The 15335-nt window shown below is 46.3% G+C and overlaps 1 long non-coding RNA gene and 1 pseudogene across 2 annotated transcripts; one reads left to right on the plus strand and one right to left on the minus strand.

Moving 5' to 3' along the window:
- Positions 1-615: 615 nt before the first annotated feature.
- Positions 616-11274, minus strand: LOC125511509 (uncharacterized). Of its 2 annotated transcripts, XR_007285034.2 has the most exons (5): positions 10755-11274; positions 10031-10139; positions 9832-9933; positions 9596-9732; positions 616-1124 (listed from the first exon to the last, which is right to left on the minus strand). It is a non-coding gene; the product is annotated as an uncharacterized LOC125511509 (long non-coding RNA). The 2 variants fall into 2 exon arrangements; XR_015603068.1 differs by lacking the exon at positions 9832-9933.
- A 2930-nt stretch (positions 11275-14204) lies between these two features.
- LOC147973908 (uncharacterized) lies at positions 14205-15284 on the plus strand (annotated as a pseudogene).
- Positions 15285-15335: the final 51 nt, after the last annotated feature.

Below are 15335 nucleotides of genomic sequence, written 5' to 3' on the forward strand. Positions count from 1 at the left end.
TGACAAGAATTTTGAATGCATATTTTGGAATGCCTGAATCTTGCAATAATATCAATGTGCTCAATCAATCACCTCCTTTTGCAAAGTTAGCCAATGGAGAGGATCCATCGGTGACCTTACAAGCAAACAGGCGCACAAACAACTATGGGCGCCGCCTTTCGGATGGGGTCTATCCGAAGTAGGCCACTTTCGTGAAACCAATCTCAAGCCCCCAAGGTAAGAAGGACATTATTTTCAGAATGCTCAAGCGACTCCTAGAAAAGATGTGGAGAGGGCTTTTGGGATTTTGCAGTCCCAATTTGCTATTGTGCGAGGACCGGCTACATTTCGTGATCAGGAGAACCTTGGTATATAATGACTATTTGTGTTTATGCACTAGATGATAATTGAGAATGAGCGTTGACAAAATTAGAATTACACATTCTGTGACCTCATGGGAATACATGTTTGGCCGAATAGAAGGGAACACTGAATCACACGCTTCATGGATGTGTACCATCTATATCTATACTTCTTCTATATCTATACTACTATTAATCTATACTACTATTAAAAGAGCAAACATGAATTCCCCTACAGCCACCCCACAAAGTACACACGGGATAACCACCAACGTCCGATCAAACCCACTTAATAAAATCCAAGCGCCCAAGTTACATCAAACATCTGCAGATCAGATCTACGGTTCAGAACAAATGTTCTGCCGGCAGACTGCCCCCGCACAGGATGCTAAACAACCCCACGATGCTACCTCCAGGAGGAATTAAACAATACGTCCGTGATCAACGCCGCCACCAGGCCACGACATGCCCTCGCCCCGCCGTCCTCGCCCCGGTGGCCGTGCCGTCTTGAGGAAACCCCAGCCCGCCCTAGCGACCGTCCTGGCCCCTGGTGTCCGCGCCGTCCTCACCCCGTGGCCGTGCCATCTTGAGGAAACCTTGGCCCACCCTAGCGACTTGCCCTAGATCCAGTGTCCATGTCGTCCTCGTCCTGGCCGCCGTCTCGAGAACACCTCGGGCCATCACGGCGTGCTGCTCTATCTCCGGTGTCCACATCGTTCTCACCCTGGTGGCCGAACCGTCTCGACGACATAGGTCGTCATCGAGATACTTCCAGCCCCGCCCCTGCACAGGTTACACCATTTCAATTTTGCACATGTTATGATCAGAACAAAATAAAGGAAATTGTCACCATTACACTGCAGGACACCATGTAACAACATCCATGTATCTACAGGACACCATGTAACAACGCTCACAGACCTACAGGACACTGGGTATTAGGATACCTGGTTGGTTGTTTCTTTTGCTACCTACAGGCCACCATGATCTTAATGTTTTATGGAAGAAATTAAGTACACACTGCACATTAGGATTCCTGGTTAGTTGTTTCTTACCAAGGGGTTTATGTACTGTAATAATGGGGCGAATGAGACAAAATGACGGCATATATTTCAGCCGGTAGGTGATGTTTCTACCATTCAAAATAGCCCCGGCACCTCCAGTAGCCATTTGGGATTCGACAAACAAAGTGACGCGCTTTCCACCTCTGGACCTCAAGAGGAGCAGAGAAGGGTTCTTGCAAAACTAGATTCACTGAAATAATAATGTTTGATATCTATTTCTTGACATAGTAATGATGATATTTATTTCCTGACCACATGACAAGCTGAGTTGTTGACTTAGAATTGTTCATTATATTTCTGACCAAATAGATTCACTCAAAAGACACTACGGCATCCTCTTAGCGTAGTGGGGTACGGACTCCATATCAGGACCTAACAAACAAGGACAATTCAGGTAGATATATATATCCCCAACTCTTACCTACCTGGACCATGTAGATCCTGAAGATTTTTTTTCTCGCAGGTTAAAAGGCAGATCCAAAGGAATTGAAGAGATAAGGAGAAAGGGATGTATTCACTAAACAGGGATAGGGATGACGTATTAAAAAGTAAACGTGAGTCAAGGGATCATAAGAAAGCTACATCTGCTATTCTAAGTGGTAAGAGCACCCCATCTAAGACACACGTGGCCATATCGATCGCCTGGTTTGTCCATCTAATTTACAGTTATATCATACAGAAGAAAAATAACTGTTGCTCATATTGTGTACTGTAGCTAATTCACATTTATATTCTACAAAAGAAAAACAAGCACTTAAGAGGGAGGGGGAAAATGCCTGGTATGAGCAACAGAGGGGGGATCTACAGCCGTCCATAGGACTGGAGAACAAACTCAATTTGATACAGGTGATGCAGTGGTCTCCCAGCTACATCACACATGCATTGTTGAATGTTCGGTTTCCTAACTGAAAATCATTATGGGCGTTGTTATAATACCACTAATTATAACTGACATTCACTCAATATTTCTACAGACGATGAAGATTGTGATTGGCTACACAAAAATGACACTTATCAGATGCAAGAACTGGAGGCAGGATGAAATCAGTCAACATACCCAGTGCTACACCATGTGAAGATATTGTTTTAATAAGAAGATTTTTTTTCTTATTTGCCGCTTGTGATGCTAATACTTTTTCATTTATTGGTGCAACAGCTAGAAGGACTGGAGGATTTATTCAAATATGCATCCAAGCACATGGAATTAAAATCCGATAAGTGGACTGATCTAAATGTTACAACATGGAAAAGAGCATAATGTATTAAGAGCAGACTACAGACGGATGGGTACACCTCCTAATATAACTCTGAGCATTTATGCTTATCAAGGTACATTTGGTATGCTATTATGCTTATTTTTTCATTGCATATCATTCCTGAAGCACATCTAATTGGTATATCTGTTCCTAATGACAGAGTTCTATTTTGAATGGGTGTTACATTAGCATATACAGTACCTATTAAACACCGAGGCTACAAAACTTGATCATGCATTACATCCAAAGCACATATGGAATATATCAGACACAATATTTTACCTTATCGTAGGCCAATGCTGTTGAAATATGAGATGGGCCTAGAGCCCATATGACAATTTCAGATTTGATCTCTAAGGGCCCATGTAGGTGGCATGACAAGGTGGTGGGAAGTTTAGTCCCACCCCGGAAGTGGAAGGAGAGTTGGAGTGGTTTATAAGGGATTCTCTTCCTCATGCTATTGGAGCTTGAGAAGAGCTGAGGCCCTCGCGCACTCCTCCTCCTCCGCTCGCCGCACAGCGCCGCGCCGCGGGTTGCGGGATTGAGCCGAGCCGAGCTCACTCCTATGCGCTTCTTTTTGCCGGTCAGGAACGGAGAGTCTTTGACAGGTGGGGCCACGATCTAAGACGTCGGATCGTGGGCTACCGACTTGGACGTGGGTTCAGCCCACGTCTCTCCACGCGCAGCCGCACATATATATGTGGGGCGCTACCAACCCTAGCCGCCACGAAAACAAAACGCATCTCCGCCTCCACGCCCGCGTCGTTCCTCTGCTGCTGCTGCCGCCGGCGACTCCCTCCCGTTCACCGCGTACATGGTTGACGGAAGAGCAGGCCTCCGAAACCCCGCCTCTCCGGATCCTGTACGGGAGAGGGGCGATTAGGTTTTTGGGTAGCGACTACGCGACTGCTCGCTTCTGTTCATCTACGTCCACATCACCATGTCGACCGACGCCGACCGTGCCGCCGCTGAGAAGGCCGAGGCCGACAAGAAGGCCGCCGAGGATGCCGCGGCTACTGCCGCCGCCACCGCCGCCGCATGGCCGATTGGAGGGTATACATCGTTTATCCCTCTCATGTTTCTTTCTGTTGTAGCAGTACTAGCGATATGCGTAGATGTTTCTACTATATGCGTAGTACATGCTCTGTTAGATCGTAACCAGTGTGTTATCAATACTGTCAATGTCATGCTCATGATTTATTCATGGATTAATTTAATCGGAAAACTGCCTATTTTCTTATCAATCCAAAAAACCTAAAATGTGTAGGGAGTTTTTCGAATTCTGGTTTTGCTGCTGCACTGAAACCGTCGCCGTTTACGGGGACGTACTTTAAGCGTTGGCAGACTAGAACTACCTTATGGCTCACTGCCAGGAACGTGTTCTGGGTCGCCGGTGTGACTCCCACAGGAACGATCGCTCCTGATCAGGAGAAGGCGTTCAAGGAGGCCACTGTCGTGTTCCTCGGGCAGTTCTGAGCGTGATTGGAGATAAGCTGGTTGACGCATATTTGCATGTGCGGTCTGCTAAGGACTTGTGGGAGGCGCTCGAATCTAAGTTCGGGGCTGCCGATGCAGGGAGCGAGATGTATATTATAGAGCAGTTCCATGATTACAAGATGGTTGAAAACCGTCCTGTATTGGAGCAGGCTCATGAGATAATATGCATTGTTAAGGAGCTTGAGCTTCTTAAGTGCAAGTTACCGGGCAAGTTTGTCGCGGGCTGCATAATCGCTAAGCTTCCCAATTCCAGGAGGAACTTTGCCACCACTCTGAAACATCAGAGGCATGAATTCTCTGTGGAGGATATCATTGGCCATCTGAGTTGTTGAGAAGAATTCAAGGGCAAAGGACTCGCATGGAAAAGGGGTCGAAGGAACTTCTGTGGCCAACATGGTGCATCAGAAGAACTCCAATTCCCACAAGCCCAAGGGAAAGAACGGTGTCCAACAGAGTGCCGACTTTAAGAAGAAGGGTAAGAAGACCTTCAAGAAGAACAAGAAGGATGAGGGCTGCTTTACTTGTGGTTCGCTTGAACATTGGGCCAACAAGTGCCCAAACAAGTATAAGAAGCAAGGGCAGGACTCCAAGTCTGTCAATATGATTGTGAGCAACAATGAGGCTGGTGCATCTGGGTACGATAATTTATTTGCTGTATTTTCAGTTTGGCCGTCCACCGATTGGTGGGTCGACACAGGTGCAGGTGTTCATGTGTGTGCTGACATTTCATTGTTTTTCTTCTTACCAGGCCACAGGTCACGGGTCCGTACTGATGGGGAATGGCGTGAGTGCTTCTGTTCTTGGTGTTGGCACGGTCGATCTGAAGTTTACTTCGGGAAGGATTGTGCAGCTGAAGAACGTGCAGCATGTCCCCGCCATCAAGAAGAACCTCGTTAGTGGCTCCCTTCTATGTAGAGAAGGGTTTAAGTTGGTATTCGAGTCTAATAAATTAGTTGTTACGAAATATGGACTATTTGTTGGAAAGGGTTATGAATGCGGAGGCATGTTCCGCCTTTCTCTTGCAGATCTATGTAATAAAGTCGTGAACAATATTCATTTGAGTGTTAATGAATCTGAAGTATGGCATTCACGTCTTTGTCACATTAGTTTCGGTGTTATGACGCGGCTAGCAAAATCAAATTTAATCCCGAGTTTCACTTTAGCCAAAGGTTCTAAGTGCCATTCGTGTGTGCAATCTAAGCAACCTCGCAAGCCTCACAAGGCAGCAGAGGAGAGACACTTGGCGCCACTGGAACTCATACATTCTGATCTTTGTGAGATGAATGGTGTGTTGACTAAAGGTGGAAAGAAATATTTCATGACTTTGATAGATGATTCCACTAGATATTGCTATGTGTATCTGTTAAATACTAAAGATGAGGCTCTACATTACTTCAAAATCTATAAGGCAGAAGTTGAGAATCAACTTGAAAAGAAAATTAAACGAGTCCGGTCAGATCATGGTGGAGAGTACTTCTCGAAAGAGTTTGATGCCTTTTGTGCGGAACACGGCATTATTCACGAGAGGACGCCTCCTTACTCACCCCAGTCAAACGGGGTTGCCGAGCGGAAAAACCGTACTCTAACTGATTTGGTTAACGCCATGTTAGATACGTCGGGTTTATCCAAGGCATGGTGGGGGAGGCTATAATGACATCCTGTCATGTCCTAAATAAAGTTTCGACAAAGGATAACGAGATCACTCCTTACGAGAAGTGGACCAAGAGAAGGACAACACTCTCGTACTTACGTACCTGGGGCTGCTTGGCGAAAGTTAATGTGCCGATCCCCAAAAAGCGTAAGCTTGGACCAAAGACTGTGGACTGTGTTAGTCTGGGCTACGCTATGAATAGTGTTGGCTATAGATTTCTAGTAGTGAAATCTGAGGTACCTGACATGAAAGTCGGTACAATTATGGAGTCTAAAGATGCTACATTCTTTGAGGACATTTTTCCCATGAGAGATGTACAAAGCACTTCTAGACAGGAATCTGAGGAGACTCCTGAACCTGCCATTCCAATGGAATATTATAATCAAACACATGATGAAAATCCTGAGGAGGATAATGAGGAATCCCTTGGTAGGGGCAAGAGACAAAGGACTGTAAAGACCTTTGGTGATGATTTCTTCATATACCTCGTGGAGGATAATCCCACTTCTATTTCAGAAACGTATGCATCTCCAAAAGCTGACTACTGAAAGGATGCGGTCCGTAGCGAGATGGATTCCATCATGGCTAACGGGACTTGGGAGCTTACTGAACGTCCTTATGGTTGCAAACCATTGGGATGCAAGTGGGTGTTCAAGAAGAAGCTTAGGCCCGATGGTACGATAGAAAAGTACAAGGCTAGGCTTGTGGCCAAGGGCTACGCCCAAAAAGAAGATTTCTTCAACACTTATTCACCTGTGGCCAGACTGACCACCATTCGAGTATTACACTCGTTGGCGGCCTCGCATGGTCTTCTCATTCATCAGATGGATGTTAAGACGGCTTTCCTGAACGGAGAGCTAAAGGAGGAAATCTATATGCAACAGCCTGATGGCTTTGTGATGGATGGTCAGGAAGGAAAGGTGTGTAATTTGGTGAAATCTTTATATGGCCTGAGACAAGCGCCTAAGCAATGGCATGACAAGTTTAATGAGACGTTGACATCTGTTGGCTTTGTTGTTAATGAGGCTGACAAATGTGTTTACTATCGCTATGGTGGGGGCGAAGGAGTTATACTGTGTTTGTATGTTGATGACATACTGATATTTGGGACTAATCTCAAGTTGATCGAGGAGGTTAAGTCTTTCCTATCTCAGAACTTTGAGATGAAGGACCTTGGAGTGGTTGATGTTATCTTGAACATCAAGCTATTGAGAGATGATGAGGGTGGGATTACACTTTTGCAATCCCATTATGTTGAGAAGGTGTTGAGTCGTTTTGGATATTCGGACTGCAAACCATCTCAAACACCATATGATTCTAGTGTGCTGATTCAAAAGTCTAAAGGCACAGCTATAGATCAATTGAGATACTCTCAGATTGTTGGTTCACTACAGTATCTAGCGAGCGCAACGAGGCCTGACATCGCATTTGCTATTAGCAAACTAAGCCGATTTGTTTCCAAACCGGGTGATGTACATTGGTGTGCTCTTGAGAGAGTTATGCGCTATCTGAAAGGTACTATGAACTATGGACTTCACTATACCGGATACCCGTCGGTACTTGAAGGGTATAGTGATGCGAATTGGATCTATGATGCTGATGAGATGAAGGCCACAACTGGGTATATATTTACTCTTGGAGGTGGTGCTGTTTCCTGGAAGTCTTGCAAGCAAACGATCTTAACAAGATCGACAATGGAAGCAGAATTAACAGCATTAGACACATCGGGTGGCGAAGCAGAATGGCTTCGAGATCTGTTGATGGACTTGCCAGTGGTTGAGAAGCCGGTTCCGGCCATCCTTATGAACTGTGACAATCAAACAGTTATTGTCAAGGTGAAGAGTTCAAAGGACAACATGAAGTCCAACAAACACATAAGAATGAGATTGAAAGCTGTCAGAAAATTGAGGAACTCCGAAGTGATAGCGTTGGATTATATTCAAACGGCTAAGAATCTGGCAGATCCCTTTACTAAAGGGCTATCACGTGTTGTGATAGATAACGCATCAAGGGAGATGGGTATGAGACCCACATGAGTTGCCATGGTAGTAACCCAACCTATGTGATCGGAGATCCCGTGAAGTAGGACCTAGGAAAACAAGCCAATGGTGAACTGAGGAGAGTAACTTTACTAACCCACTCCGTTGGAGATGCAATACTCTCGGAAACTGTATGGAAGGATGACTACTGTCTTAATGTGTTCCAAGGCTTATATGCATAAGCAAGATGCTATCCTACAGAGCGATCTTTGGAGGAACACACCTATATGAGCCCGACTGCTGGTCACAGTCTATGAGATTGGGGTGATCTCTAGCAAGCTCATGAACAGGCCAAGAGTGTGACTAATATGCTCCACCCGAGGGGTCGGCCTTCGGCAGCCTCGTATCAGTGAGACTTGTGGTGAAACTTCTTGACGCCAAACTGACAATTCAAGGCATAGTCCATTGTTCAGTTGTGAAGGAGTGTAACTACTTGGTCTAGGTGGAGCTCAACCTTAATCGGTCTCCACTGAGATGCTGGTATATCAAAACAGCGTTTGGAACAAAGGACAAACTGGGCCCCTGAGATCTGGTGGGGGATTGTTGAAACATGAGATGGGCCTAGAGCCCATATGACAATTTCAGATTTGATCTCTAAGGGCCCATGTAGGTGGCATGACAAGGTGGTGGGAAGTTTAGTCCCACCCCGAAAGTGGAAAGAGAGTTGGAGTGGTTTATAAGGGATTCTCTTCCTCATGCTATTGGAGCTTGAGAAGAGATGAGGCCCTCGCGCACTCCTCCTCCGCTCGCCTCGCCACGCCACGCCACGCCTCGTCACGACGCGCCGCGGGTTGCGGGATTGAGCCGAGCCGAGCTCACTCCTATGCGCTTTTTTTGCCGGTCAGGAACGGAGAGTCTTTGATAGGTGGGGCCACGATCTGAGACGTCGGATCGTGGGCTGCCGACTTGGACGTGGGTTCAGCCCACGTCTCTCCACGCGCAGCCGCACATATATATGTGGGGCGCTGCCAACCCTAGCCGCCACGAAAATAGAACGCATCTCCGCCTCCACGCCCGCGTCGTTCCTCTGCTGCTGCTGCCGCCGGCGACTCCGTCCCATTCACCGCGTACACGGTTGACGGGAGAGCAGGCCTCCGAAACCCCGCCTCTCCGGATCCTGTACGGGAGAGGGGCGATTAGGTTTTTGGGTAGCGACTACGCGACTGCTCGCTTCTGTTCATCTACGTCCACATCACCATGTCGACCGACGCCGACCGTGCCGCCGCTGAGAAGGCCGAGGCCGTCAAGAAGGCCGCCGAGGATGCCGCGGCTACTGCCGCCGCCACCGTCGCCGCATGGCCGATTGGAGGGTATACATCGTTTATCCCTCTCATGTTTCTTTCTGTTGTAGCAGTACTAGCGATATGCGTAGATGTTTCTACTATATGCGTAGTACATGCTCTGTTAGATCGTAACCAGTGTGTTATCAATACTGTCAATGTCATGCTCATGATTTATTCATGGATCAATTTAATCAGAAAACTGCCTATTTTCTTATCAAATGCAACTGACACAGCACCTGTCATGAGATCTGGCCACCAAATAATAACTTGAATAAGCCACATCATGTATTCCCTCCGTCCGAAAAAGCTTGTCCATCAAATGGGTGTATCTAGCACCAAGTTAGTGCTAGATACATCCATTTGAGGAACAAGCTTGGGACAAGCTTTTTCGGACGAAGGGAGTATGTAACAGGAGTATTCTTGAAATGACATAACACGCATAAGTTTCTAAATAAGACACTCACTTGCTGCCTAATAGAGATCTTCTCACCTGGAGTTTTATTGGTCAAATTGGAGAAAAGACAGTGGTAAAACAAATGCAGCTCTTGCAACCAGCACCAACGCCAAAACAATGGAGCTCAAGGCGATAGATATCATTGGGCTGCATATAGTACAAAATGGTTACAAAACAAAACAGTTTGTGGATTTGAACAACAAGTATGTTACTACACGCATAGAAAGAAGCAGATAGCGAGCATACATATATGTTTCACTAACAATATTCCACTTCTCTATATCCAATGCATCCATGCCAACATAGAGAAAGAGAAATGTCATGAATGACAACGCGGCGAAGGCATGCCTGTTGTGCATAGAGTGACATAAGCATCAACAAAGTTCAGAAGTCAAATGATGTAGTCACATGTATTTCTTCTGATGCAAACAATGCAGATACTTACTGCCAGACAAACGTGTTGGGGATGGTGATGTCTCCGCTCCGAGGTACGGCCAACAACAGCTCGTGGGATGCACCGTGGCTAGGGTTTTCTGTTGGATACGTGCATGTACCTGAAATTTATGCAGCTTTATCAATTCCAAAGAGCTGACAGGATGTACGCTACATAATCTTGGGTCAGATTCAATGTCATATGAAATCTGAAACATAAAAATGTAATTAGATATAGAGGATGTATGAATTAAGTCAACCATAGATAATTAAGACCTTTAGTTACCAATAGAATGAAACTTTTATTGCCTATACAACAATAATCCCTTTCAGAAACAACCATATCTGAATTCTGCGACTTGGAACTAAGTGAGTACCATCTTTTATTTTATTTTCTTGAGGGGAACACAATGTGTGTCATATTTGTTTCTTGCAGGAGAAAGATATGATGAGATTATTTTTCAACATAACATTATTTGGCTAACAATTAATAGCTTTTAGCGCTCCAAGTAAATATACTCAAGCATCATTTATCTGAAACAATCTCTTGTCCATGCTGTATGTAAAGCCAGTATGGATGCTAGACCTACCAGCTCAACTACAGATCAAAAAAAAGAGGCGTGAGGAACCGCATCAGGGAGGGAAGGGAGCCAAGTATATCACCGTACCAAATCGAAACGAGAGAGAGGGGGGAGAGGGAGAGGGGGGGGGGGGGGGGGGGGGGGGGCGAGGGAGACCTTCCATGGCGACACGGCGTCCCGAGAAGAAGAAGCATCCCCCCTGCATCGAGTTGTGTTGGTGATGCTTGATGGCGTCAGAGCAGGGGGGAGCGCGGTGTCCCGAGCTCCATGGCCCTCATGACGGCGCGAATCCGCTCCATCTGGCGCAGCCTGAGCCTGAGGTGCTCGCGTACACCCAGTGGATGTCGGTCCTCTCCAAGATGCCCGCTCCCTCATCGCATCCAGCAGCTCGCACCTTGATCTGGGACACGGCGGCGGCAGAGTTGATCTAGGGAAAACTGGCGGGGAAAACTGGCGGGGTTTGCGGCGAGGCGAGGCCGTGCTTGGGGAGAGGATGCGGCGGGGCGACGCCGTGATGGGAAGAGCAGGCGGCGGGCCGATGCCGTAGGGTGGTTGGGGGAGGAGGCGCTGGGCGACATCGTGGCTGGAGAGTGGAGAGGAGGCGGCGTGCGGCGTGGACGGCAGGCAGCGGGGAAAGTGAAGTGTCTGTCTGTGCGGTGAGAAGCCGATAGCTTCTCAGTTGGATTGATAGGGCGGCCGCCGCTGTCTTTTTTAGTTTTTTTTATAGCAAATGTCCTTTCTTAGAGGGATCGGCTGTTTGCCCGTGCTACACATACAACAGATCTCTTGCGTTTCCTGTATGATGTGTATAATCCGGCCGCTCATGCATGAGATTGAGAGGACAGTCGCCGCTGGATTTACAGGTCGTATAAAAATCGGACAATGTCCATTGTATATGGAGTAGTTTCGTTATAGCAAATGACCGTGCTTTATGTGGGCCTAATCAAGTCATCCACAACATATATTCATGGACCAAATTGAGCGTCGGGCGTGTCTCTTTTTTCCCTCTTCTTTCTTGATTGACAATCAATAGCCCATCTGATCAAGTAATAATAAGCAGAGGCGTTCCTCTGAAAAAAAAAAGTGTTGTCAAATTCAGTTACTTTGTCGATAGCTCTTTTAATTATTTGGTTTATTTTTAGCGTTGAACGTTATCCAATTTTATTTTCCTCCAACGTGACCAGTTTGGTTGTGTGGTTGTGTCATCATCAATGGGAAATTTTGTAAAACTATCACTAACATTTCTATTGATATTTATTATTGAATATATCAAAAATCCTTAATTGTGGATATCAAAAATGGGACCAACCCAAGAGCTAACCCTTGTTGGCATTTTTTTATAGGAGAAACTCCGTGAGTACCGCGCGTCCGAACCGGGACTTGAACTCGAACTCGGGTGGGCTGGCAGCAACCTCAGCTGCCCAGCCAACGGGTCGACGCCCCGTTCTTGTAATTGTGCATATCATTTTGTGGTCTTTGGATGTTAAAATTCATGGAGTACTACATAATGTTGCTTAGTTTTATTTTTAAGTATTTTTGGATGTAATAATTACAATACATTTAGATGATCATGAATTTTATGTGAAGACATGTGTATGGATCGGGTGTTACACACGCGCTTGTTTGATATAACACACATTTAAATGGTTAAAAAGGCTGACCAAAAGAGAAATAACAATCAAAATACAAAGTTAATGTTTTTTCTATAGATTAAAATACGTGCATTGCACGTGCACGCTTACTAGTGACATTAGAGAGTCTGATACGCACAATAATATTTTCAAGGATATCATGGAGGAGTGGTGGACATGGCATGGGAAACAAGCCTCCTAGTTTCATATCTATGTTTGTCATATTATGTAAGATTTTTGTTGCATTTCATGTTGTGGATTTGATGAATTATGTAATAATTTGATGTGGTGGATTGATGAAATTCTTGTTAAGTTTGTTTACGAATTAAGTTGGGATGATTTTGATTCAAACATATGTGATTGTTAGCTGCTGTTGGCTGATGTTGTGCTGCTATCCCGCAGTTGGTGGCCTATTTTTACATCATCTGTTGGAATTTCGATTCAAACATATGTAGTTGTTAGCTGCTGCTGGCTGACATTGTGCTGCTATCTGCAGCTGGTGGCCTATTTTTACATCATCTGTTGGAGCAGCTGTAATGCGGCTGCCCTATATTACATCCTCTGTTTGAGTTGGACGTTTTTGGTGATGTAAAAAAGCATTTTTGGTGATGTATATTTTACTCTAAGCATTTTTTGATGATGTAAAATAGATCATCAATTGGAGACACTCTTATGATGTGGAAATGCAATTCACATGGGGAAAAGCATTATATTACTATGCAATTCTTGTTTTATTTTCTTAATGACAATTTTATAGAAGAATGAGGTCAGGGATCCCAGTTACATTTTATCAAGTATTTATTCATTGCCAATTTGACAAGAGAATATAATGATGACAGTATAAAGGATGGACCATTTCAAGTGCTCCTGTGGTAACTCGGCTCAACACATTGCAATACTGAACGCCTTGGTAAGTATCCGGCAGATCAACAAAATCTACAAGTGTGGATTCTCCTCCAATACAAAGCTGCAAGTTGTACCCTCGGCATCCCAATTAGTTACAATTGCAATCACGCTGTTTTGTGAAGTATATTGAATCCAAGCTGTTTTCAAAACCAAAAAGGGAAAAACGGTCAAACCATGAAGCCATAAGAAGGACAAATAGAGGGGGAACCAGATAGCCGATGAGTTTGATTGTTCCAGTTAGAAAATGGAAGTCTATGACAACTTTGCAATATGGTATTGGTTCCTGGACCCTCAGTTACTCAGTTAGTGAACAAGTTGAGGTGCATAAAAACATATGAGCTTAATGCACTACATACAGAATCTGCAAAAGAAAGAGAAGGCATGGACTATCTTCTGAATGTGATAATCGATGGACAAAACACAACGGGTCGTCTACTGCCTTCAGTAATTCTCTTGGAGAAAGGACTTCAAGTACCTTACTTATGATTGCTGATGTAAACTATGGTCGAGCTTGTGAAAGTCCAAACTCTAGAACCTATCGTCTGTCCCTTGCGTGACGGTTAGGGTCTGTCTCGGGCGATCGCGAGGCGATCGCGCCTATCTAAGATTTCCAGTCCGCCGTCAGGGTCGATCTCCGGTGGCGAGCGCCAGCGACGTTGGTGCCCTGATCGAGTTTCGGTCTCTCGGGAGTGGCCCTCGCGCCACTGGCCGGGCTCCCCAGCCTCGTCGTAACCCATCCACCAAAGCCTTCTGGGTGTACTAGGGCACCTGGTCGTAAAACACCGTAGACCCTAGTCTCTCCGATCCGAGATCCAGTTGGAGCGCGGTGGTGGTGGGCATCTGAGGAAGGATGGAGGGCGTAGAAGGAAGGTTGGAGAGGATGAACCTGTCGGAGGCCGAGAAGAGGGGTGTGAAGATCGGATGGAGGAAGACTATGCAGAAGCAGCAGGAGGGGGCGGCGATCAGGGCGGTCGGCAAACTTTTGTCGGAAAAACCGGCCTATGCGGTGGGGATGGAGGTTGTGCTGGGAAGAGCCTGGTGTCCTATGAGTAGGTTGGAGGTGAAGGAGATGGGTAACAACAGATTCATTTTCTTGTTTAGATAGGAAGCGAGGAAGAGGAAGGCGGTGGAGGGGGGACCATGGACGTTTGGGAAGGATCTGTTGGTGATTGAAGACTTCGATCCTGCCAAAACCATTGAAGATTACCGGTTTGAGAGGGTGCAAATATGGGTGTGCATTTACAATGTTCCCCTAGGTATGATGTGCAAGGAGCTAGCGGAGAACATGGGGGAGATGATTGGGGAACTAGTGGAAGTGGACACGGGGGAAGATGGCACGACAATGGGGCAGACGCTGAGAGTTAAAGTCCGGATCAGAGTTGATGAACCATTAATGAGAGGGATGATGATGAGGAAGACGGCGATGGGGACACCATTGTTAAGGAGCAAGGCAGGAGGAGGGATGAGGAAGAGAAGAACTGGTGCCATCTCAATTATGAGTTTCTATCGGACTTCTGCTACACTTGTGGAAGAATGAGCCATACTGATCGGGACTGCAAGACGAAACTAAAGAAGGGGAGGAAGCACAATATGGGCGGTGGCTGAGATATGTGCCTGAAGGGAATGCAATGGAGGAGAGGAGTAGGGGCGGTGGTGACTATGGGGGGGAGGGACAAGAAGGCGTTATGGTTGGTCGGGGAGTGGGAGTAGATCGGGAAGTGACGGGCTGTCATGGAGGAAGGAGAACCAGCTGTCAATGGAGGGGCGAGAGAAGGGAAGAAGCGAGTTGGAGGGAGAGGTGACGAGTCGACTCAAGCTAAAGGAGGCAGAGCTGGGAGAGGATGGAGGACCAAAGAAGAGTGGTGGCAGTAAGAAGAAGCTGTTTGCTGGAGACTTAGGAGAGAAGCCCACCCAACAAACCAAACTAGATAGCGAGGACTGTGCTAGGACTGGTCACGCAGCGAAGAATGCAAGTTGTGGTACACCTCACACGGAGGAGAAGGAGGGGAGCAAGGAGGAAGGGAAGGAGAAAAGGGAGGCCCAAGGCCGAGAGCAGGGAGTGCAGAAAATAGAAGTATCAATCCCAAAGAAGGGGAAGGGGGGAAGTTCAAGAGAATACATCGGGAGGAGGGGAGGAGGACAGAGGTGAGCCAGGAGTTGGAGAAAAAGAGAGGGGCGGAGGAGATTGAGGTAGACGAGG

This window comes from Triticum urartu, chromosome 5A, assembly GCF_056163025.1.
Source record: "Triticum urartu cultivar PI428250 chromosome 5A, HENAU_Tu73, whole genome shotgun sequence".
In the NCBI taxonomy this organism is placed as follows: domain Eukaryota; kingdom Viridiplantae; phylum Streptophyta; class Magnoliopsida; order Poales; family Poaceae; genus Triticum; species Triticum urartu.